The 26,215-nt window shown below is 47.0% G+C and overlaps 1 long non-coding RNA gene across 1 annotated transcript in view; it reads left to right on the top strand.

The window, feature by feature from the left end:
- Positions 1–15,669: 15,669 nt before the first annotated feature.
- LOC146079735 (uncharacterized) overlaps positions 15,670–26,215 on the top strand; it is a 36,315-nt gene continuing 25,769 nt past the window's right edge. Inside the window, exons 1-2 of the long non-coding RNA XR_014474723.1 lie at positions 15,670–15,797; positions 16,246–16,479. This is a non-coding gene — a long non-coding RNA (uncharacterized LOC146079735). The remainder of the gene's footprint in view (positions 15,798–16,245; positions 16,480–26,215) is intronic.

Raw genomic sequence — 26,215 nt, 5'->3', positions numbered from 1 at the left:
AGACTACTAAAGGTCGAGGCCCGCAGTTCCTATGCCGTGCTAATGGCCATTGGACCTCTCCAGGTCAGGGCCCGCATCTCCCTGCTGCGCTAGTGTGCCTCAGAGCACTCGAGGTCAGGGGCCGCAGCTTACCTGCTGTGCCCTTGGCCAGCTGACCCCTTCCAGGTCGCGGCCTGCAGCTTCCCTGCTGCGCTAATATGCATTAGACCCCCCAAGGTCATGGGCCCACAGCTTCCATGCTGCGCCCAATGGCCAACTGTCCACTTTCAGGTCAGGGCCCGCAGCTTCTGTGCTGCGCTAATATGCATCAGACCGCTCAAGGTCATGGGCCCACAGCTTCCATGCTGTGCCCAATGGCCAACTGACCACTTACAGGTCAGGGCCCGCAGCTTCCCTGCTGTGCTAATATGAATCAGACCACTCAAGGTCGTGGGCCCCCCAGCTTCCATGCTGTGCCCGTGGCCTACTGACCACTTGAAGGTCAGGGCCCGTGGTTACCATCCTGCGCTAGTGGCCAACAGACCACTTGCGGTCAGGGCTTACAGCTAGCCTTTGGACTAAGGTGTGACCTGCCCTCCAACCTCGATACTACTTCCCGACCCCTTATGGGTGGCTACAAGAATTGTGCACTGGTTTGTAAGGCTATGATATGTTAGCTTATTTTAGGAGGATCTGCCAAAGAAAATAAAATTTCTGATGCCCAATTTTGGTTGCATATAATTTGGTAAAGTACCAATAGAACGCCCATTTTTGACACAAAGGGGGAAGGGTTCTGGGGAAAGGGGATTACTCGGCCGGAGGACAAAAACGTCTGGACCTGCTGAGGGACTATTGACTATAGAATTCAGTCTGTCAGTTCAGGTAAAAAAGCGTGAAAACTCCGGACGCTCTGCCCAACAACAGAGCGTAGTTAATCCCCGAGTAGGATGGGCACAAATGACATACAAACATCCACCCAGGCGCTAGCGCGATCTGGCTGGCGCACTGCCCTCATGGCAGTAGATGATGCGGGCAGATGTACTTATTGTAACTAGCGGTACGCCATCGTCCTAAGGCCCTACATTTTGCCCTTGCCGCGGTTGTAGCTGCCCCTTTTCTGTGAGAGTGTGTGCAGAATTCCCTTGAGGAGTGACCTAACCCCTCCAGGCGTCAGTGCAACATCCAGCTGAATGGGTACCCCACTTCTGGGTCAGGGTTCGCAACTACCCTGCTGTGCTAATGTGCACCTGAACACTCAAGGTAATGGGCCTACAGCTCCATGCTGTGCCCAATGGCCATCTGACCGCTTACAGGTCAGGGCCCGCAGCTTCCCTGCTGCGCTAATATGCATCAGACCAGTTAAGGTCGTGGGCCCCCAGCTTCCATGCTGTGCCCATGGCCAACTGACCACCTAACAGGTCAGGGCCCGCAGCTTCCCTGCTGCGCTATTACGCCTTAGCCCTCTGAAGGTCAGCATGTCCCCTTTATGCCCCACTTTCTCCCCTTACTGTAGTTAAGTAAGAGGGATTACAATACTGAGCCCCTGAAGGCTGCTGTAACCGTCGTGAAGGTTGCCCTGGGCTATGAGAGATAGCAGTAATTGGCTGTTGTGCCCGCGGCTCTCTTTTAAGCCTTGCGGATCTGTTGTGTTGCGTATTGGACTGCCCCTTGTTAAGCCGCCCTCCTGCCCTTATTGATGTGTCTTTGCTTGCTCGCTCCCATACTGGCATACCTGGCTGGCTTTGCACTTGGGAGTTCTGGCCATGCTATTTACTCCCGGCCCCTTCTTATCAAGAGTGGCGGCTGGAGTGAGAGCCAGCATGCTCTGAAAAAGAAGAAAACCAAAAAACATTGTCTTACCACTGGAAGGACCGTCACCTGCTTGCTGTGACTCGGCTGTCCACACCTCATCAAACTCTTTGTTCGATTTGTATTCGATTTCCAATTCCTTCCACGTTTTTCGAGCAAGTTGTTACCTGTGGAGACATGGGACTGGTCCCTGTTCTACTGCCCTCACACTTCCCTAATGCTGGAGTTATGTTATATACGAATATATAGTGCGAACAGTGAAGGGTAAGGTAGGGTTCTGGGGGGTGGGATCAAATTGTTAATATGGTATTGCGACATATGGCCATATACGCCAGCCCCTTCCACCATGGCTAGTGAATAATAGGTTGGATGATATCATCCCAATGTATGTATTCTTGCAATTGTGCACTGCCCTGGATCTTAAAATCTATATTTCCTTCCATCTGGACGCATATGTCCACCAACGCTCATTTCGTTGTTGGCACCCAATGAATGCCCAAGTATGAGTGTGGAATATTATAATTGGGACTATTGGTTATTGCGTAATGCTAGCGGTTGTAACTTTAGTTATTGTGCTGCCTCCGACATAGTCGGGAAGTCCTAGTGAATATCTGTGCGGGAACCTAGCTCTGTCCCTGTACATTACTTTTGCTTCTTTTTAGCCAAACCCGCCATAACTTTGCTGTTGCTGTTAATAATTGTAGATCTGTGAAGCAGATGGCGCTCTTCTGTCCTAGAATGCCGCTACTCGGACCATTAAAAGCTAGTGGTCTTAATTACTCATTATGCGGTGCTCTGTACCTCTACCGTCATATTATGTCCTCTATTTATCATGCCGTTATAAGGCCCCACTTTTTGGGCCAATGCCTGGAGAACGGTGATCCCTAAGCCAAAACACCTTTTGTTAAGAACTGTATACCTAGGGATTGCGGATGTTATTGAGACATAAATTACTAAGGGCCAAGTGTCAGTTATAGCAAGAGATTGCGGTTAGTGGGCCATATGCCAGCATATCTCTCTGCTGCGCTATATAGGAAACTGTAAATCAATAAATATAAGCGCAAATGTGACAATTGTAGAAGGCAGTTTGCTGTTAGGTGCAGCGTGACCAATGTACGGTAGGGTGGTGCAGTGATTAGCAACACTGTTACCAGTAGGGCCCTTGTATAACTGCAATACCTTGTCCACTCATTTATTGGAGAGCTTGTCTTTTTATAATTGTACCAGTATATAATTATAAGTGCGCCCGTCTTGGCGGTGTGCTATTAACCTTGGAGCCCCCCGGCTGCATCTATGCGCCACAAATTGCCATATAACATCAGTGGCCTCTGGGTTCCCACCAGTGGTGTCCCCCTTGCAATTGTATTGTTATCCTGGGACATCCTAGGCTACTTTTAACAGCTAGCTTAATGAAGATTATAGTTGGTAATATAATGTCGCAAAGTGTTCCCCTGAGGCGGGGTGTCCTGCACTCTCCGAAGGCCGTGTCTAGTTCTATATAAGGAGAGATTGTGAACGTGGCACCTAATAGTAGCGGGGGTTTGTACTGCTACATCTGAGAGGAATTTTTTAAAGTGCCTTATAACCAAATGTAGATAAGACCCAAAGCAGTTGTTTAGCGACATAATGTACCAGTGTAATGCGGGTTAGTTGAAAATGAGGGAGATTTATGGTGAATAATTTGGCAATGGTAAATATCCATTCGCCTTCTGGAGCTGCTACGCCCCATTTATCTGAACATGGGATGTGAAACTCCGCCCCTGTAATAGCTAATGTACTGCATGGTCTTTTTATTCTGCAATGCGAGCTTTGCCCTTGGAGCATGGCCACCCTTACTAATGCCTTGCGGCCCTACCCTCTCTTGGATGGCTGTTATCAGGGGCATGGCTCTTTAACTTCACTCCCCGCACGGGGGCCCCTGCTGATCTCCTTCCTGTGGCAGGGGTTCTACCTCTATTCTCCCCGTGCCTGTAACCATACATGATCTCTCCATTGGTGGTGCCAACGGAATTTAAGGAAAGTAGCCAGCATGTAGGGGTTATATGCGGGAGCCGGGGAGGTTGCTCCGTAGTCATTACCAGATCTGATCGAGGAACTGGAGTGCTCCCCTGACTCTATACCCTGCGTTTCCCCTCTACTGCTCTTATAGTTCTCCTTTCCCTGTGACTATGTGGTGAGTCTGCTCCTTCTGGTCTACCCTGGTCCTGCAAGCTATTTGCCTTTGCAGGCATTCTCTCCCCCTTCCTATGTAATGTGCGCTCGGCAACCGTCGACCCTTGACCCCTGGCTTCCGCCACATTGATTCCTGGGGTCGCGGTGACCGAGCCGCCACATTGATTCCTGGGGTCGCGGTGACCGAGCACATACAGTATATATACTGCTCACACACAAACAGCATATGCTGCCTTACTGTCATAGTAAATGGCACTTTACATTTAAAGATTGCTGTATTGCAATGGGTGTATATTATAGAAGAAGAGGGCTATAATTGGGTTGATCTATTCTCACACACCGTCCGGGTTATACGTACAGTTTGCCATCGTTTTCTTTTTTTTTTTATCTGGTATTTATTTCTTTGTGATTTTGCTTATAAAGAAGCGGGAAAGACAAACTGCAGGCAGGAAAATAAAAACTCAGATGACCGTGAATTGGTGAGATACATTACAATACAAATGTCGCAGCAAGAACAACAACATACATGACACCATAGTCCAAAATTATGGACCAAAAGCATACCTCCCAACTTTTGATTGATGCATGGTTGGACAGTGTAAAGCAGAAATTTTGGGGGTGTGGCCTAGCTGAGGGGTCGTGGGCTATACTTACAATGCCACCGCGAGGCCACGCCCCCATTTTCATCACTGTGGGGGCATGCCCAGCACCTCTGTGAGCTCCTGGCTATGCCCCCAGCCCCACTGGCTGCAGGAGGGGTGACAGGGGGGGACTCCCAACTGCCCCCCCACCGCGGGACACTGCTGGCTCTGGGCGGGACACAGGAATGTTGGAAAAAACTGGATGTTCCCGTTAAAAGCGGGAATATTTGTGGCTGTATATTTGGGGTAGTTGGAAATGGACCTGCCCCCACAGGGGGCAATAATTTATCTTGGGAAGGACAGTACACCAAAAGAATAACGCAGGGATAAGAGGAAGACTCCTCCTTCCCTGTTCCTATTATCCCAGCTAACTCTGCCCTCCCCTGTTTTCCTATTGGCTCCGAGTCACATGCTCTATTGTGTACACACAGCCTTGGATGTTTAATTCACTCCTTTCCTATGCAGTCATTGCGTTATTCTTTTGGTGTACTGTCCTTCCCAAGATAAATTATTGCCCCCTGTGGGGGCAGGTCCATTTCCAACTACCCCAAATATACAGCCACAAATATTCCCGCTTTTAACGGGAACATCCAGTTTTTTCCAACATTCCTGTGTCCCGCCCAGAGCCAGCAGTGTCCCGCGGTGGGGGGGCAGTTGGGAGTCCCCCCCTGTCACCCCTCCTGCAGCCAGTGGGGCTGGGGGCATAGCCAGGAGCTCACAGAGGTGCTGGGCATGCCCCCACAGTGATGAAAATGGGGGCGTGGCCTCGCGGTGGCATTGTAAGTATAGCCCACGACCCCTCAGCTAGGCCACACCCCCAAAATTTCTGCTTTACACTGTCCAACCATGCATCAATCAAAAGTTGGGAGGTATGCTTTTGGTCCATAATTTTGGACTATGGTGTCATGTATGTTGTTGTTCTTGCTGCGACATTTGTATTGTAATGTATCTCACCAATTCACGGTCATCTGAGTTTTTATTTTCCTGCCTGCAGTTTGTCTTTCCCGCTTCTTTATAAGCAAAATCACAAAGAAATAAATACCAGATAAAAAAAAAAAGAAAACGATGGCAAACTGTACGTATAACCCGGACGGTGTGTGAGAATAGATCAACCCAATTATAGCCCTCTTCTTCTATAATATACACCCATTGCAATACAGCAATCTTTAAATGTAAAGTGCCATTTACTATGACAGTAAGGCAGCATATGCTGTTTGTGTGTGAGCAGTATATATACTGTATGTGCATGTGTGTGTTTCCGGCTCAGATTGCTGTTTCTCTGGGAGTAATGTCTGACTGTTTCTTGGATGCAGTGAGATGGATTCTGGCAGTAGGTGGAGCAATCCACCAAGGGAACCAAATCATCAAAAGAAACGTGTAAGCAAATTGTTTTATTCATTTGTCCTAGCCTAACTGGATTGTTTTATTATACAACTGTTGCCCCATTTTATATTTTGAGTGCTATTCTGCTTACTAATAAGGACAGAACGCCTTTGGCTGATCACATAACTGTATACTCTTGTAGCCGGCTTTTTACATTTTTATGGTGCATTTACATTTTCTTCCAAGTATTCATTATACAATAAAAACTATTTACATCTTTTCTTGGGAGTCTACAAAAGTCTTTAGCCAAAGCTTATATGTTTACTTATATAGCTCTATCTTAGTGAATATCATCTTAAAATTCTCCCTGAAATCATTATCAGGGTTAAGGGGCCTACACACGTAGCAATGTCAGGCCATTATCTGAGCGATGTTACTTAATTTAATTACATCGCTCAGAAAATACCCCTACATCGCCCCATGTGTAGGGGCATACCAGTAGCGATGCCCGCCGCGGCGCTATCGGCCTGGCGATTAATATCCAGCACGCTGGATAAATCTAGTTAATCGACAGGGTCAGGGCCAGTGTTCTTAGAGAACACTGGCCCTGACAGATTGCTCAGCCACACATGGCTGCGCAGCGCTGTGTGATGAGCAATCTGATCAATCTAGCTTTGCCCAGAACGCTCATCGTGTGCCCCATTAGAAACACGACTCCAGGACTTTACTTCAAATGTACCATACTTTATTTACATCAGGGATGGGGAACCTATGGTCCTCCAGCTGTTGCTGAACTACACATCCCAGCATGCACTGCTACAGTTTTGCTATTTGGCCATGCTAAAACTAACATAGCATTCTGGGATGTGTAGTTCAACAACAGCTGTAGGGCTGAAGGTTCCGGATCTCTGATTTACATTATTATTTGTAAACACAAGTGTGTTAGATTTTCATCGCAATCCAACGAGTTTATTTAGAGCTAATCATTAATAAATCAGTTATGTATGTTGATTTTTTTTTTTATTAAGTAATCTTTTTTATATAAAAATACTTTTTTATTAATGAAATATTTAATATCTTACTTTTTTATTCTCACTTTCCTGTCTATAGGAGACAATTCACGGCAGCACGCAACATGCAAAGTCTATCTCAAATGGGCAAATGCTGCTAATTTGCAGTCGCCATCAATCAGGTAAACGCTGATGAACTCCAGCCTTGCGAATAGATGTGCCAATCTATTCGCAGCCATTCAAATATTTCCAAATCCATATCTAATATCACCCAGCGCTGACCAGTGACTGGATCACCCCCATTACTCAGGTCCAAAATCACTTACCAATCTGCCCCCTCCTGGATAGAATTAACAGAGCCGATCCCACAATGATGTTAAACGTATCCACGTAGGACGATAAATATATTACACTTATATATACATTTCTTTTAAACATTTTCTTTATGCAATCAGGTTTTATTGAAGGACAAACAAGAATAGAACACGATGGCAGCAGCAAGTACAAGGAAAGGCAGAATAGGACACGCGCATTGTACATAATGAAACTTCTAAGCCTCTTCCACGCTTTCACTTGAGAGGTATGGCTCAAGGGTCCACTGCATAAAGGTCGACATGCGTTAGGTCAACCATTGAAGGTCGTTGGAAGGTCGATACAATCATTAGGTCAACACAGGGAAGGTTGACAGGGGTAGCTGCTTCCCCTGCCTGTGGCAGCGGCCCCCGTCTCCCTGACCGGCTGCATATAAATCTTTAATAAAAAAAAAAAAAAAAACTGAAAAAAAAAAGTTTTAAAGAAAGGTCAAAATCACTGCAACGCCAGCCCGTGACTGGCGAACAGGACAGGGCGGGCTTATCGTCTGCGAAGGCAATAATACATTGCCTGAGACAGGAAAACGAATAACTAAAACCAAGAAAACAGCACCTGAACGTTAAGCTCAGGGCTGCCTCAGGGGGGCGTTAACAGCCCCTTGCATACATAAGGACAAGCCAATAAATCACAGCTTTTATTAGCATTAGTGCAGAAAGAGCACTTAACGCTGCTTAATAAATCTGGCCCAGTGTTCTATGCAATTAAAGGGGCAGTACGGATGGTCTAATGGTTAGCATTACTGCCTCACAGCGCTGAGGTCATGGGTTCGATTCCCACCATGGCCATAACTGTGCAGAGTTTATATGTTCTTTCCGTGTTTGCGTGGGTTTCCTCCCACAAAAACCCAAAATATACTGGTAGGTTAATTGACTTCCAACAAAAATTAACCCTGGAATGTCTGTGTGTGCATGTACATGTGGTAGAGAACATAGATTGTAAGCTCCACTGGGGCAGGGAATGATGTGAATGTTCAAATATTCTCTGTACAGCGCTGCGGAATATGTATGCGCTATGTAAGAAACTGTTAATGATAATAATAAAAGATCTACTTTATTACAGAGGCCAATCCCAGGCCTTTTTTTTTTATTATTTAATACCGGGATTCAGGATTGAGAAAGGGGATTGGTGGTGGCACTAGCAGGCAGCAGCTGGCTGCACTCCATACCCCTTCCATCCCTTGGCCCCGTGACGATCATCCCTCTCCCCCACCCTTAAGGCCCATACACACTAGAAGATTTTCATTTCAAAAGACTGTGGCAAAATCTTTGATAGATATATCTTTCTCCAAAGTAGTGCGTACACACTGAGCTATTTTCCCAAAGAGCAAAATATTTTCAGGAGTCGAAAGACTTTGCTGAAAATCTTTTATTAAAAGGCGATTTACATAATGGGCTGGGTTTGAATTCGAAAGGCGGGAGCAGAGGCCATTATATTTAGTGCATCTCTGTTCTTGGGGCCTGATTCAGAACTAATGTAAACCCAGGGCCGGTGCTAGGGTGTCCGGCGCCCTCCTGCAAACCATAAATTTTGCGCCCTTTCACATTGCCATTGCAACAAGCTGCAGCACGATTGTGGAAGCGTATGCAACATGCGATCCTATGGAGGAACTCGGGTGCATGTACATGTATGCATACACCATCTCAGTGCTGTGTCCACAAAATGTTGCAGGCACTAAAGGTGGGTGTGGTATGATTCACCGACAGTCGGGATCCCGACAGTCATTATCCCGACATCGGGATCCCGACTGCCTGGTCTCAGACAGCGTGGCCAGCGCAACAAAGCCCCTTGCGGGCTCGCTGCGCTCGCCACGAGGGAAAATAGCCGACGGCCATCGGGAACCCGGCCGTCGGTGTTTTAACAGTCGGGATCCCGACGTCGGTTTAATGACTGTCGGAATCCCGACTGTCGGGACCCCGTCCGGCAGCCCTAAAGGTGCCCATACACCCTGCGAGAATCACATACATTATGGGCTAGATCGCATCGCACAGCATGCATGTATGGCCACCTTTATTATTTAAAAAGTGCCTAAATTAATATAAAAAAAATCTACAATTCTTAAATTTGGTATAAACATGTATAATAAAAGACTCACTGTGCTTTTGCTGTTTAACTCTTGTGCAGTCCCTCCTCTTCTATCTGCGTAGGAAGGACGCTGAGGACGCCATTACACCCCTCTCGTGACTGAGGGGGAAAGGAGAGGAGAGAAGGTGGAGATGGAAGAAGAGGGGAGGAGATAGAGGGGGCGGAGTGTTGAGGACTGGCAGTGGCACTGGCACAGCACACTGAGAAGAGGGAAGGAAGGGGAGGCGGCACTGCTGCCTGTTCGTCATTTGATTGACAGCTGACAGGCGCAGGGTGCAATGGGTAGGGGACGGATCCGGAAATGACATGTCATCCAGGCATTTACAGCGCAAGTGTCCGTGAGGAAGAGGGGGCAGGTCACAGGAGGAGGACAGTGTGTGCGCGGTGCAGGGAGCTGCTCAGCCTCTACATACTGCCGCCCGCTGTCAGCCAGGCACTGCGGGCGGTGTGCAGGCTGTGTGCACTCGCGGTGCAGGGAGCAGCTGTTTATACTGCTGCCCGCTCACTGTCAGACAGGCACTGTGGGCGGCATGCAGGAGGCAGTGACAGTGAGGGCTGAGGCAGCTTTAGCAGAGCAGAGAGGGAGACAGCGCCTTTTCAGCATGGCGCCTCCCTGCTTTGCAGGAGCTGCTGAGTGGGTAGCGCCGGCCCTGCGTAAACCCCACCCTATGCTGCTAGCTAGGGCTTTCTTGATCTTTGCCTGGGGTTACATGCTCTTTGCAAGGGGTTTCATGCTCTTTGCCAGGGGAAGTTACTCTGTGCACTGCACTCCGTGGTAAAGGAGACAGCCAGGGAATAGCAGTGGGAAACCCAGATGTCTCAGAACAAGTCTATCTGTCCGTGGCGCAGCTATTTGAAATGATGTGCCGGCTCGCGGCGTGGCATCGCCTGATTGGTTACCTGGCCGCTAGTCCGATTGGCTCAGGAGTCGCGAACCGGCGCATCATTTGAAATAGCCGTGCCACAGATGGATGGACCTGCTCTGAGACAGCCGGGTATATATTACTGACTAATAAATTGAGTAAATAATCATTGGTGGGTAGTGGTGTCAGTGATATATACATTGCTGGCACGTGCCAGCAATCTATATATTACTGGCTTATGATACGCATTGGTGCCCAGTGGTGCCAGTAATATATAAATTGCTGGCACATGCCAGCAGGGCAGGCGACAGGGGGGGTCAAGGGGGACAAGTGTGACGGGCCCCAGCAATCTTAAGGGCCCCAGAGCTTCCATGCCCCATCACGGCCGCTGGCCTGTCAGTGACCCTTGCGGCCAGGCCGTCTACTGTACACCATCTGTGTGTGGATGAGTCTGACTGACACTGTGTGCCACTGCTGTCTACTGTGTGTACGCCCTGCCGTTTGGTGCTCAGAGCCATCGCTCTACTCTGTGTGCGCACATAGCCTGTGGCCGCAGGTGCACAGCCATACCCGCTGCTGGCACTGTTGCCTCAGTATCTGGCTCCTGTACTTTATAGCACATGCGCAGGTCGTCTGTTCCGTGCCTGCTTGTAGTGCTCGGCGTTCTTTTGTGACCCACAGGACTGAGAACGAGAGAAGTCTGCACCTGAAAGCAGGATCTGGAGCAGCGAAAGGTTAAATGAGGCTCGTACAGAAGAGGGTTGTGTGGATTTGGGATTAGGTGGGGGCCCCAGAAATATAATTGTACAGGGCCCCAAGATTTCTGTTGCCAGCCCTGCATGCCAGCAATGTATATATTACTGGTTTAAGGATCTCATTGGTGCCAGTAATATATACATTGCTGGCACATGCCAGCAATGTATATATTACTACCTTATGATACGCATTGGTGCCCAGTGGTGCCAGTAATATATAAATTGCTGGCACATGCCAGCAATGCATATATTACTGGTTTAAGGATCTCATTGGTGCCCAGTGGTGCCAGTAATATATACATTGCTGGCACATGCCAGCAATGCATATATTACTGGTTTAAGGATCTCATTGGTGCCCAGTGGTGCCAGTAATATATACATTGCTGGCACATGCCAGCAATGCATATATTACTGGTTTAAGGATCTCATTGGTGCCCAGTGGTGCCAGTAATATATACATTGCTGGCACATGCCAGCAATGCATATATTACTGGCTTAACAGGGAAAACATTGGTGGACAGTGGTGCTCAGTGAGGAGCAGAACAGAGGAAGGCAGAGGGAGCAGGGTGTAGGGGGGCGGGGCGTCAGCATGTTGGTCAGTGTGGCCGGGCGGCAGAGCTCAAGGCTGGGACCCGGCAGGAGGACAAGTGCGGCGGACGGCAGGGGAACGAGGCTCTGCCGCATCCAGCCGCAGCAGCAGTGTGAGCGGGCAGCGCGGACCAATCCTGCCTGCACGGTAAGTATGACGGGCGGGGATTCAGCGGGGCGGTCGGCCGGGCTGAAAGTGGTTAATCTTTCAGCCCGGCAGGCGTACACACATGGCGATGATGGATGAAAAACCATCCATCATCGCCACATCTGCTGGTAAAACCAGCAGATGAACCACTTAACTAGCGATGATGCGGGAGCGCGCATCATCGCTAGTCGGCAATCTCTGGGGCATACACACTGGGCGATTTTCAGTCAAAAATCGCTCAAAACGGCTGTTTTGACTGATTTTCAGCTGAAAATCGTCAAGTGTGTATGGCCCTTTAGTCCTGATATCTCTCTCTCTCTCTCTCTTTCTCAATATGGAAATAGGGATCTTGTTAGGAATGAAGTAACATGGAATAGTAAATACACCCTGTAACCATGTAACTTATTTATACTTAATACTAAAACAATAAGTGTGTGTGTGCTGTCACCTCGGTGTTTTACAATATAAGTACAAACTTAAAATATTTTACAAACATCCAAGCGTTCCCTGAAAACTCACCTCTTCAGGCAAGCCTATAATGTTTAAGTTCTACATGCATAACCCTCTGAGGCACTTATGTATTATATAGCTACCCTTCTGGACTTGTAACTTGGTGGGACTGCTATGGTATTACTGGTGCCTGTCCTTGTGTTTCCCTCATATATCCCTATAAATTGTAAGCTTGCAGCAGGGCCCTCCTACCTCCAAGTCTGTCTGTTGTTACCCAGTTTGTTTTATCACTGTCTACTATTGTAAAGCGCAACGGAATCTGCTGCGCTATATAAGAAACTGTAAATAAATAAATAAATAAGTCCTATGAGGTGGAAACTGCGCTGGATGAAGGAATAGTTTGGGTGAAAGCTGCTGTATGGGAATACACCCATCGTGTCTATGTGACCTTGGAGGTGACAGAAGTGTAATGAGTTTATGCTGACAAACACGCTGGTAAGATACATCGCCCTCCTTGTGTGGCCACACATTGGGCCTGATTCTGGTTTGCCGGAACATCGCAGCTTACTGAGAACCAGAGACGCCGCCCGTCTGAATACCTGCCCCAGCGCCGCCACCACCAATTCCCCTCATGTAACATGCGAGGGGTGATTAACAAAAATACATCCCTGGAGCGGGCAGCTGACGTCTGCCCACCCCCGACTGGCATTGGCCCGCCCACGTATCCATGGGAATGCTCAGAGTTTTCATGGGGATGCCCATAAAACGCTGGACGTTCCCATGGGTGACCCCCATCCCACCCAGAGAGTGTGTAACGTGCAGAGAACTTTCTCTGTCAGGGTTTGCACATGCACAGAAATGCGCAATCCCCAACCATTGGGGCAGGGGCCGAGTGATCCAGAATCAGCCCCATCATCTCACGGGATCGTTTCAGCGCAATCGCTATATATATTTATCGGTGATCAGGTTTTCCAACTTGCTATTTTTGAGATACTGTGGTACATGTGTTACAGTGGATTTGGGGGCCACATGTACTACAATGTAGGACCACCTGGGCTAAGACATGCCAAAGTCTTATGGACAGAGCCAGTGTCAGCGCCGTAACTGGTTATATGTCACCTGACCATTACATCACCTACCTTGAAGGTGGACGGGGAAATTCACTTTTTGGGGCTGATGCAGATACAGTAAGTGCACCTTGATAAAACCATGTTGCCCTGCAGGTGGGGCAGATGCGAGATGTGCAGGGAGATTTACATGTGAGAGAGACATGCCCAAACTCAAATCTAAAGTGTAAAAATAAAGCTGCCAGTATATGTGGGCTACATGCAAAAGCAGCTTGTATATACCCTGCATGTAAAAACAAAACGGGGTAAATTTCCGAAAGCGTCTAAAAATGAAAAAAGGTGAGGTTGACCATAGCAACCAAGCAGATTATTTCACCCCCAGGGGTGTTTAAAAAAAATCAACTTTAATGAGTTGAGCTGTAGTGGAATTACGTTTTGATTTATAAGGTGGGGAAGCAGGAGATTACACACTGAAATGGGAGTCTCATGCAGAATGGATGAGGGTGGGCAACTATGATATATACAGTGACTTCTTTCTACAAAATAATGTACTATATACACACAGGGGCGGATTTTGGGATGAGGGCGCCCCTAGGCACAAAAATAATGTTTGCACTCCCCCTTGCCTAATTGTATTATTTTTATTGATTACCTATTACCATTTGGTAATAACCAATTTAATGGATTTATTTAAAAAAGCCACTAACTTTGACATGTTCTTTTATTATGAATAGATATTTACTAAGTAGGACAGCTTACAGGGGCAGTATCTGCATGTCCCATCCATTTACACTCTATTTAAGATGGAATATAGTACAGTGCAGTGGATATTTTGCAGTTATTGGTACATTTTGGGCTGACAGTACTATCACAGGCATCCAAGTGCTGCCCCCAAACATGTGCCGCCCCTAGGCACGTGCCTCACGTGCCTAATAGGAAATTCGGCTCTGTAAACACACCTATATTCTTTATAATACATTGACTTGCATGTGAGATAGGCATTCCATGGGTTGTATAAGGAATAATTAATTTTTTTGTAATGGCTCACCAGATGGTGCCTCATTTTAAATGGCTGCCAGCATCTGGAGGTGAAGGAGAAGCCTGCGCTGAGCGCTGGAGGCAGTTGGGGGTGTCAGAGTGGCCTCCCTTGAAGGAGGCATTGGCAACACCTGTAGTGCATATTTGCCCAGCATTAATTTCTTACACATGAGCTGAGCTGGGGAGGCCGGAATAATGGGATCAGCCATAATATTACACACCCTCCCTTAGACCCTTTTGCAGAGCCGAATTTCCCATTAGGCACATGAGGCACGTTCCTAGGGGCGGCACATGTTTGGGGGCGGCACTTGGATGCCTGTGATAGTATTGTCAGCCCAAAATGTACCTATAACAGCAAAATATCCACTGTACTAAACTATATTCCATCTTAAATAGAGTGTAAATGGACAGGACAAGCAGGTACTGCCCCTGTGATCGGTCCTACTTAGTAAGTATGTATTCATAATAAAAGAACATGTCACAGTTGGTGGCTTTTTAAAATAAATCTATTATATTGGCTATTATCAAATGAGGGCTTATAAGTAATCAATAAAAATAATACAATTAGGCGGGGGGGGGGGGTGCAAACATTATTGTTGTGCCTAGGGGCACCCTCATCCCTAAATCCGCCCCTGCCCTTTTGTAGTGGTACTGCTGGAGACAAGAACTGTGTCCTATTGAGAAACAAGCATCAATGTTCCTGCAGTCCATGGTCACTATTGTACCGGTTTCATACTTCCCCACATTCCAAAACTAAGGATTGGGAGAAATGACACCAGGTAATACTGATCAGGCAGCAGCGGCTACAGAGCTCAGAGAGTAGGTGTCCCATGTGCAGGATCCATGCAGTCGGCCTCCTCTCTCTCTGGTGGTACAGCTGAGATCACTCAGCCAAATCCTACTGAGCATGTGCAGGTTTCCTGGTGGTGTTTGTACTGCGCATGAGCAAGTCTTTAGGTATAATACAGGGATGCAGGGTGTGCGGCGTGGTTCCCTCTGTGACCTACACACCCTGCAGTCATTATACTAGTGATGGCTAACCTTGACACCCCAGCTGTTGAACTACACATCCCAGCATGCCCTGCTAAAACTTTACTATTTGGCTATGCTAAAACTGATGCAGGGCATGCTGGGATGTGTAGTTCAACAACAGCTGGAGTTTCAAGGTTAGCCATCACTGCATTATACTGTAGATAAAGTGGAGAAGTTGCCCATGGCAACCACAGTGTTGAGGAAGGGCTGCTTCCACTGGTCAAATGTGGTTTAAGGATAAGGGGCAGATTTATTAAGCCTGGTGAAGTGATAACGCACCAGCCAATCAGCTTATCGGTCATTGTGCTAACCCAGCCTGTAATACTTGACAGTTGGGAGCTGTTTGTCTGGTGCCACTTTATCACGTCACCAGGCTTCATGTATCTGCACCATTATTTGGGGTAGTGCTCACCCTTCTATAATTTATACGGATATTAGAAGTGACCGGGGAGATGAGACCATGTACAGGTCAGTAGCCTTGGTTATTACATAGGTCACAGACCTCTGGGGTCTGTGAGAGATAGGGTTGTGTCACACACACATCACACACGCGCATGTTCTGTTATTATACAGGATTTTATTGTACATTGGTTACACATAGGTACACGGATAGTGATATCTATAGATAGATAGATAGATAGATAGATAGATAGATAGATATCTAATATGTACAATATTTACAAATATACAAATATACATATATACAAATATACAAATATACATATATACATATATACATATATACAAATATACAAATATACAAATATACATATATACATGAATGTGCCGTCCTCCTCACTACCGACCAGCGGTAGATCTGCAGCCTGATGACAATAAAGGCCACAATGACGAATAGCACATATAAAAGTCAATAGGGTCCATGTCTGACGACTCCGACTCTATTCTTCATGCCCAGTGCCAGATGCCATGTCACAGCTCCCTGGGCGAATTCTGCCTCCATCTCCACTGCCACCAAGCTCCTCAGCGGCCTCCTCAGGCTCCTCCTCTTCATCAATGGGGGAGAGGGTTGGTGTAAATCTACACGCCTTGAGGCGTCGGTTTCTTCTGCGGCTAAACACCGGTCGGCTCATGTGGACATCCGCAACAAATTCTGCCTCCTCATAGTCCAATGAAACCCGGGTACTCGCAGGTAAGTCACTGTCACAGCATTTGCCGATACAGCAGCCCATCTTTACTGAGAACTTCTTCCTTCATCCAGTTCCAGTAAAGAAATGAGCCTCAAGCCAGAGAGCTTGCACTGTGACATCATGCCTCTGTGACATCATCAACAGGATCTCTTATACTGTATGTCTGCTGGCTTGATATGTGGGGATTGTAATGAAAATAACTGTCCACCGATAATTATAATGATTTTCCCATACACACTGCACAATTTGCTCCTAGTTGTTAGCGTCATTTCCTAAATAAAGTTGCATGTACAGACGTCAGATGACATCGCTAGCGTTACACATACTTCCCAACATGACCCATTCCAGGAGGGACAAGATGCACTGTTTCTGGACATCCATGCCATTGGCAGTTGCAGGGCTGCAGCACAGTCCAAAATTCAGATAGGGGAGCCCCATCAACTGACACCCAAACACCACAGTCTGGGACTCACTGGCAGGGGTGGCTCCCCTATTTGAATTTGCGACAGTGGTGCTGTCCTACCTCTGCAACTGCCACAGGCAAGGAGCAGAGCATTTTGTCCCTCCTGGAATGGGTCATGTTGGGAGGTATGGATAAAGGACTTTATTCAGGTCCATGAGCTCCCATATGAAATTGCATGGGAGCACGATGTTTCCTAACTGCACATGAGCATTTCTGCGCACGTGCATGCGCTGTGTGCGAGCGGCCATGGTGAACAGATTGTTCGCCGGTAGCTTGCACACAACAGTGTGGGGTGGCGGTCCGGGGGATGAACCCATGGGAACGCCCAGTGTTTCATAGGCGTTCCCATAAAAACACTGGGCATTCTCATGCTAATGCCCCAGTGACGCGGGTGTCGGGACTGGGCAGCTGACATCACTGGATGTCTGCTGCCCGCACTGTCCTCGCACAGGACACACGCAAGCCAGACACCTGAGAGTGTCTTAGATTTGCATGTGCACACCACATCATTCGATGGTGAACACCCAGCGTTTCATGGGTGTCCCCATACAAACGCTGGGCGTTCCCATGTAAATTAGGACATTACATGACACAGTGTGCCAGAAGCAGGCGGTTTATGTCACATGACAACCTGGGTGAGATTTAATAGGATGAGAGATACAGAAAGTGAGAGATTTGGGAAGAAATCTCCAGTTTTTTTAAAGCGGCAATCATTTACACTGCAAAACCAGTCTGATTTGCTGTTTAAATGATTGCCGCTTTAAAAAAAAACTGGAGATTTCTTCCCAAATCTCTCACTTTCTGAATCTCTCATCCTATTAAATCTCACACCCTGTCTTCATCCGGCCACATGCAAATATAAGTCAGTCCCCACTGATTTATATTTGCGAGTCAACAAGACATAATTTGATGGTCGCCGACCACGAATGATTTCTGCTGCGCCGGGACGTGCGAGGGGATGTATTTCCATACCACATTCCCTTGCATGGATAAGGCACCGGGGGGGGGGGGGGGGGGCGTGTATTCGCCTGGGTGCGCTCTCTGGGACTCAGTGGCATACACACTTGCCGGTGCCAGTGGGCGACGAGTGACACAGCATGGCCCTCGTTAATGATCCTCTTCCACATCTGTGCATGCACAGAGGAGGGAGCGGGTCATTAAGAACCGGAGGGAACGCGCTTCACCAGTTGAACATAGATACTAAGAAGAACACTATATACTAAGCGATATAATGAGTGACATCACTTACATGGGCTAAAATGAGCAATGAGTATACATAAAGATCTAAATATGTATACTTTAGAGCAGAGAAGGGAAAGGGGGGACATGATAGAAACTTTCAAATATATCAAGGGCTTTAACAAGGTACAGGTGGGAGACATTCTTCACAGGAAGAGGAGCAGCAGAACACGAGGACATGCACTGACACTAGAGGGAGGAAGATTCAGGGGAAATGTGAGGAAGAATTACTTCACAGAAAGAGTAGTAGATAAGTTGAATAGCCTCTAATCAGAGGTGGTAGAGGCAAATACAGTAGTACAATTTAAATATGCTTGGGATAGGCATATTGATATCCTTACAAAAAAATAAGGATCAAATATGGCTTGAGGTAACATGTTTAAAAAAAAAAAAGGGGAAGACTATATGGGCCAAGTGGTTCTTATCTGCCGTCAAATTCTATGTTTCTAATATTATCACGTGTGTATATGGCTCTAGTAAGGAGAATAAAAAATCAGGGAGAGTGGGAGTGTAAAAACTAACAAAGAAACAATCGGGCGCAATTACAATTGTGTACGCTCCACTGATATATATAGATCAGGGGTTCTCAAACTCGGTCCTCAGGACCCCACACAGTTCATGTTTTCCATGTCATCCAGGAGGTGCACAGGTGTACTAATTACTCACTGACACATTTTAAAAGATCCACTGGTGGAGCTAATTATTTCACTTGTGATTCTGTGAGGTGACCTGCAAAACATGCACTGCGTGGGGTCCTGAGGACCGACTTTGAGAACCTGTGATATAGATAGATGATATAGTATTCAATATAATAACTGATGTGGGTCAAAAATAGAAAATTACTACTCAGGGCTGCTCCCAGCGGCAATCTGAAAGTTGCCCAATTGGAAATGGATATAGAAAAATGATATAAGATTAAATTCCTACTAATAAATGTGGGTACTTATATGTTAGTTGGGCGCCCACTAAGCTATTTGCTTAGTTTTACGCGTCCGCTCGCCACGCTTCCGGCACGGTGGCTCGCTGTGCTCGCCACACTTTATAAAGTCAACTCCATGCCGACATGGATAGTGGGGGTAAGAGTGTAATAACTATAGTGAGCGCCCAACTAACATATAAGTACCTAAATGTATGTGTATATATTAGAGATGAGCGGGTCCGGATCCCCGAGATCCGACAGATCCGAATATCGGGGATCCGGGCCAGATCCGAGCCGGCTCGGGTGTTCCCGCCTGAATTCCGGACCAATAACGAGGCCGAACGTCATCATCGCGCTGTCGGATTCTCGCGGGAGCGGGATCTTATAAAAGACGCACGCGCGCCCGCCATCTTCACTCCAATCTTGGAGAGGGAAGAGGGTGGTTGGGAAGCTCCGTGTGCTCCGTGCTGTGCTTTGTGCCATGTGCTCCGTGACCTGACCTGTGTCCTCACTGCCCTGTGCTGTGCTCCGTGCCATGTGCTCCGTGCTGTGCTCCGTGACCTGCCCTCACTGCCCTGTGCTGTGCTCCGTGCCATGTGCTCCGTGCTGTGCTGTGCCCTGTGTTGTAGACTTGTGGCCTGAGCCCTGTAGTGTGATTTAACTAACTAGGTGCTGCAGTGCTCACACGCAGGGGCTGCAGTGTCCACTGTCCAGGGGCTGTCCTGTGGCCCGTGCCCTGATGTGATTTATTTAGCCCTAAGCCCTGTGTTGTGATTTATTTTATTTAGCCCTGAACCCTGTGTTTTTTTTGTGATTTAACTAACTCAGTGCTGCAGTGCTCACACACAGGGGCTGCAGTGCTGCTGAGTAGTACACTGTGTACAGGGGCAGCATTAATACAAGGGGCTGTGTCCAGTGTGACGGCCTATATCTTATCCAGTGTCACAAGTCACTCACGACATATATCCTGTGTCCTGTCCTGTGTGACGACTGACGACATATCCTGTGTCCAGTGTGAAGACATATATCCTGTGTCGTGCTGCAGTGCTCACACGCAGGGGCTGCAGTGTCCACTGTCCAGGGGCTGTCCTGTGGCCCGTGCCCTGATGTGATTTATTTAGCCCTAAGCCCTGTGTTTAGCCCTGAACCCTTTGTTTTTTTTGTGATTTAACTAACTAACTCAGTGCTGCAGTGCTCACACACAGGGGCTGCAGTGCTGCTGAGTAGTACACTGTGTACAGGGGCAGCATTAATACAAGGGGCTGTGTCCAGTGTGACGGCCTATATCTTATCCATTGTCCAGTGTCACAAGTCACTCACGACATATATCCTGTGTCCTGTCCTGTGTGACGACTGACGACATATCCTGTGTCCAGTGTGACGACATATATCCTGTGTCCAGTGTGACGACATATATCCTGTGTCCAGTGTGACGACATATATCCTGTGTCCAGCGTGACATATATCCATTGTCCAGTGTGACGACATATATCCTGTGTCCAGTGTGACGACATATATCCAGTGTCCAGTGTGACAACATATATCCTGTGTCCAGTGTGATGACATATATCCATTGTCCAGTGTGACGACATATATCCAGTGTCCAGTGTGACATATATACATTGTCCAGTGTGACTACATATATCCAGTGTCCAGTGTGACAGGGGCTGTGTCCAGTGTACAGGGGCTGTGTACAGGGGTTGTGTCCAGTGTACAGGGGTTGTGTCCAGTTTACAGGAGCTGTGCACAGGAGCTGTGTCCAGTGTCCAGGGGCTGTGTCCAGGGGCAGTGTCCAGTGTGACGGCTGTGTCCAGTGTACAGGAGCTGTGTCCCGGGGCGGTGTCCAGAGGCTGTGTCCATTGTCCAGGGGCCGTGTCCAGGGGCTGTGTCCAGGGTAACGGGCTGTGTCCATTGTCCAGGGGCTGTGTCCAGGGTGACGGGCTGTGTCCAGTGTCCAGTGGCAGTGTCCAGTGTGAAGGCTATGTCCAGTGTACAGGAGCTGTGTCCAGAGGCTGTGTCCAGTGTGACGGCTGTGTCCATTGTCCAGGGGCTATGTCCAGTGTGACGGCTGTGTCCAGTGTACAAGAGCTGTGTCCAGAGGCTGTGTCCATTGTCCAGGGGCTGTGTCCAGGGTGACAGGCTGTGTCCAGTGTACAAGAGCTGTATCCAGAGGCTGTGTCCATTGTCCAGGGGCTGTGTCCAGGGTGACGGGCTGTGTCCAGTGTCCAGGGGCAGTGTCCAGGGGCTGTGTCCAGGGGCAGTGTCCAGTGTCCAAGGGGCTGTGTCCAGTGTGACAGGCTGTGTCCAGTGTAAATTAAGAAAAACAAATAAAAGTAATAAATAAAATAAAAACACATTTTTGGAGGATGATGGAGGAGGAAATAGTGGGACATCAGCAACCTGATAGAAGTGCTGAAGCTTCTACCACCAGTCATGACAAGGCCGATACCTCTTTGTATTTGCTCTTTGGAGCATTTCTCTTTTTTTGGGATAGTTTATTAAACTGCCACCCTGTCTGCCCCTGCAGTGCCGCTCTGCCAGGTTGGAAGTGTAAGGTCCACATGTATGTGATGCCGACTGCTGTCGCTTAGCTTAGTCATCCAGCTACCTCGGTATACCCTTTTGGCCCAACTACAGTAAATGAAAACTATTTTGTAAGCTGTGAAGTGATCAAAATTGACTAGAAATGAGTGGAAACTAATGTTATTGAGGCTAATAATACTTTAGGGGCAAAAACAGGCCCAAATTCTGTTATTTTAGCCATTTTTAGCATTTTTTCATAAAAATCCAGATCCAAAACCAAAACCAAAACCCACAAGGGTGGTTTTGCCAAAACCAATCCAGATCCAAAACACGAAGGGAGATCCAGATCCAAAACCAAAACCAAAACCCGAAAAAGTGGCCGCCGCACATCTCTAGTATATATATATATAGAGGTGGATGATGTTCTGCACAAGCAAAAAATCAGAGTCGGCACTCTTCAATAGTAGTAGATAAGTTTTAGTGGGTAAAATACATTACAGGTGCTCCAGGCGACATCAACGTTTCATGGCCAAACCGGCCATTTCATCAGGATGTGGGCTGCGGGTAGAAGGTGTGCGGGTGCCAGGACGGTGTGCTGTAGGTGCAATCTTACCTGTCTTAAATAGGTGGTACCCAGGGCTTGAATGCTCCCAGCTGCTGCTCCGTTTCGCGCCACGGTCCGGCCGCCGTGTCTCTCGCTTCCGGGTTGCGTCGCGTCACTACGTCACCGTCAGGTAGCTTACGCTGTGCTTCCGGGTTCTGTGACACGCAACCGCTTCCCCGATGCGGTTCACATAGCGTCATTCAGGGGGCGGGACGGCTGTCAGCTGCTGGAGAGAGAAAAAGGCAAAGAGATATAACGAAAAACTCTGTAGGTCTTTGCTGTGTGTTCAAAAGAAAATGACTATACAGTGCGAAGTGTACATAAAGATAAAGGTGGGGATCCTGTAAAGCATAAGTGAAATTAAAGGGGCATGCAAGGTATGATAACGGAGTACCTAAACGGGTGAGAGAGATAGTTTAAAAAAGCAAGTGATACAAGAAATATAAATTAGGAGTATCAACCTGGTGAAGATAAAAAAGTAGATAAAGAGAACAGAGGCTACCATGCACTTAATAAATATAAATATAAAGGTAAATATAAAGGTAAAGGTGACATGCGCTACTGCGGGGCTGTGTCATAAGTATTCAGCACATCTGACCCCGGTGTTAGAACCATGCCCACCACACCTGTATGTGTACAACCGGGTGGGGGTACGGTTATAGGAGGTAAAGCAAACAGTTTTTATAAGAATACATTAAACGAAAATTTTTCATTTAGTCCTCCTGGTGCTACAGTGTTCAAGGTGTGGATCCATTTGGCTTCTCTCTGGATGAGGAGTTTTTGTCTGTCTCCTCCTCTAGGCAATGGTATATATATATATATATATACTTTCCAAAATAGAGGCGTCACTCCGGGACTTGTGAAAGCAAATGTGATTTATTAGCTTCTAAATGGTCAACGCCGTTTTGGGAGTTAACCCTTCGTCAGGACCAGAAGACAGTCTGGTCCTGACGAAGGGTTAACTCCCGAAACGGCGTTGACCATTTAGAAGCTAATAAATCACATTTGCTTTCACAAGTCCCGGAGTGACGCCTCTATTTTGGAAAGTGTACTGGTGGCTGCAACGCCACATTGGAAGGCACCCGGGCAAGCGATACCATCGATAAAGCGAGGAGTGCCGGACATTCACTTACCTGTATATATATATATATATATATATATATATATATATATATATATATATATATATATATATAGAGTGTAGAAATGAGGCTGGTACTCGGAGGACTTTGAAAAAACGTGCTGTATTATGCAAAGGTAAAAACCAACGTTTTGGGGCTGGCGCCCCTTTGTCAAGGTGTACATGTGAAAACAGGTGACAAATGTGCGTGCTGGCGGCACGACGATGGCGGAAGTGTATATCATGCTACAGCAATGGTCCTGATGATATTCTTCTGTACATATGCAAACTATACAATATATTCATTCAGTCCATTAAATGGCGGCTTCAACTTTGGACAGTTGATGGGTATGGTTAATAGATGGATTTATGGATAATATGACATCTCACGAAGAACAGTAGTGGTGTGTAGTCAGCTGTCTGAGAATTTGTGATGTCTTCACCTTTAGCAAACTGATACTTGGATAGCCTCAGGTCTTCAAATCTCAAGAGCTTTAACACAAGGTTCTGAAAGCAAGCAAGACAGAATCCCAAAGGTAACCCCCGGGGCAGGAATACATTCAAGAACACAAGTTCAGAAACTGGATCAGCAAAAAACAACAAACAAGACAGCTGATTATGGTAATAAGCAATTTAAGACCAAGAAAGCCAATGGAGGGATACATCAATTTTATTAATCAAGGATAAAACAAGGAAGCACCTGTAGTTGATATTATGAGATAGCATCCTCGTTGCCTAGCAACCTAAAGTGCAGACAAAATGTTGTATACAGAGCAATGAGCAACTGTCCTGGCCTCATCTGCTGTGGCTTCATCTGCCGTGGCTTTACCAGCTGATTTTTTACACTTTTGCTTTTTTAAGCCCTTAAAATTTGAACTCACATTTAAGGCTCAAACACACAAAGCGACTTGGTGTGCTTAGAGATCTAGGCTACTCAGGTCATTAAGCATACAGGGCTTGCTAGAGCCACCATACACACATACCGATGTGTGTATGGGTGATCTGTGCTAACCAGTGTTCTCTGATTAGAACCATGGTTGGAAAAAGAACAGTTTTAAAAACTTCACTGTTTTCTTTTTTTTGTGTAAACCAATGTTTTTTTTGCATTAACGTTTTAATGAAAACATTTTTAATCTGGTTTGTTGTAATAATACTGTACTGTGAAATATGCTATGTATTAGAAACCTGGTATTATTCCACATTCTTGTTGCTTGTGATCTTCATTTAAGTAAGCTGAACCAATGCAGTAAATCACACACCCACAAAGTTATAGAGAGTTGAAACAGATAAGAGGTGCTAAATCTGCCTAGCATCAAGCGTTGGTGTTTTAAGCTGGGTACACACTTATACAATCGTTGGCTAGTTCTACCAATATCAGGTGAATAGCCGCTGGATTGTATAGGTGTGCACGCAGTGCCGATGCAGGAGCGTCAACCGATAAATGGCTTATAACGTCTTATAACACTCCTGCATCGTTCGGGAACAGGAAGTCACATCTTATCTGCTTCACTTGTGACCTCCTGATCCCCATAGAAAGTGCCACTTACCATCTCCTGCTTCCCCCACCTCATAGGGGTCATGGCTCGATAAACACACAGCCTGGTTATCAGGAGCATTTACCCGATCAGCCGGGGTTCAAACAAGTGTGTACCCAGCTTTACTGTTCTAGATTGTGTTAACTGTTGTTAACACCGCTTGATGCTAGGCAGATTTAATAACTCTCTTATCTGATTCACCTTCCTCTAGCTTTATTGTGTGTGTTATTTACTGCATTGGTTCAGCATACTTAAGGCCCCCATACATTAGTCCGACTTGTCCTAAGGACAAGTCGGACCTGATTTCCCCCTGCAGCTCCCCGGGAGGGGGACACACGATTAGGCACTGATGTGCCAAGTTTTGCAAATGATACATCGCAATTGGCTGAGAGAGCGCTCAGCCAATCACAGGCCGCCCATTCATTGTATGGGCTTTTTTTTTCTCCAGCGCTGACAGCTCCCGGCTCCCCCTGCCTGCCTCTACGTTACTGCCGCCTGTGTCCCCCGCAGCGTCCGCTGCCTCTGCGCTACTAGAAGCGTCCTCCGCCCCCCCCCCTTCCTGCTCCCTCCACCGGACGGAGCATTGACAGCTCAGCTCCCTGCTCCGGCTCCCCCTGCCCATCTCCCTCGCCAGCATTCGCCGCCTGTGTCCCCTGCCCGGCTGCACATAAGATTTAGCAAATTTTATGTGCAGCCGGTCCGCATTGGGTCGGACCGGGTGTCTATACCTGCGATTTGGCCCGATTTCACTGCCCGATCCATCTGAATCGGGTGAAATCGGGACCAAATCGCATAGTGTATGGGGGCCATTACATGAAGACCACAAGCAACTTGAATGTGGAATAATACCAGGGATTCTTTACAATAGGCTTTTTATAAGAAGTCACGTTGTTACCTGTAGTCACAGCAGAATGTTTTTTTTTTATTTTTTTATTTGGTTTGAACTAGCCAACACTGATTAGAACACTTATGATTTGACTAGATCTTGACGACATGTAGTCAAGATCTAGTCAGGCGAAGGGCAACGCGCAGAACCGCACATGCTTAATTTCTAAGTGATCTATCCAGATCACTTAGAAAACGGGATAAAATTGCCCCGTGTGTATAGGCCTTTACTAGGAAATTCTGTCTGTGTTCTAGCTCTGTATTTTTAGATGATATTTAATCCAGGATAAAATATGTCACTTTCACTATCTATTTCCTGTATGCATTAAGCGGCCTTAATTTCAAGTCAATATATGTTTGAAGACAAAATACTGGAAACAATTAAGAAGCAATACCAAGCGGCAAGCCATACATCAGCCCATTCAGGAGTATGACAGATGTCTAGACAAA

Source organism: Crinia signifera, chromosome 5 (genome assembly GCF_055691185.1).
Source record: "Crinia signifera chromosome 5, ASM5569118v1, whole genome shotgun sequence".
Classification (NCBI taxonomy): Eukaryota; Metazoa; Chordata; class Amphibia; order Anura; family Myobatrachidae; genus Crinia; species Crinia signifera.
The sequence above is the reverse complement of the archived record's forward strand: the minus strand, read 5'-3'. Positions and strand labels throughout refer to the sequence as shown.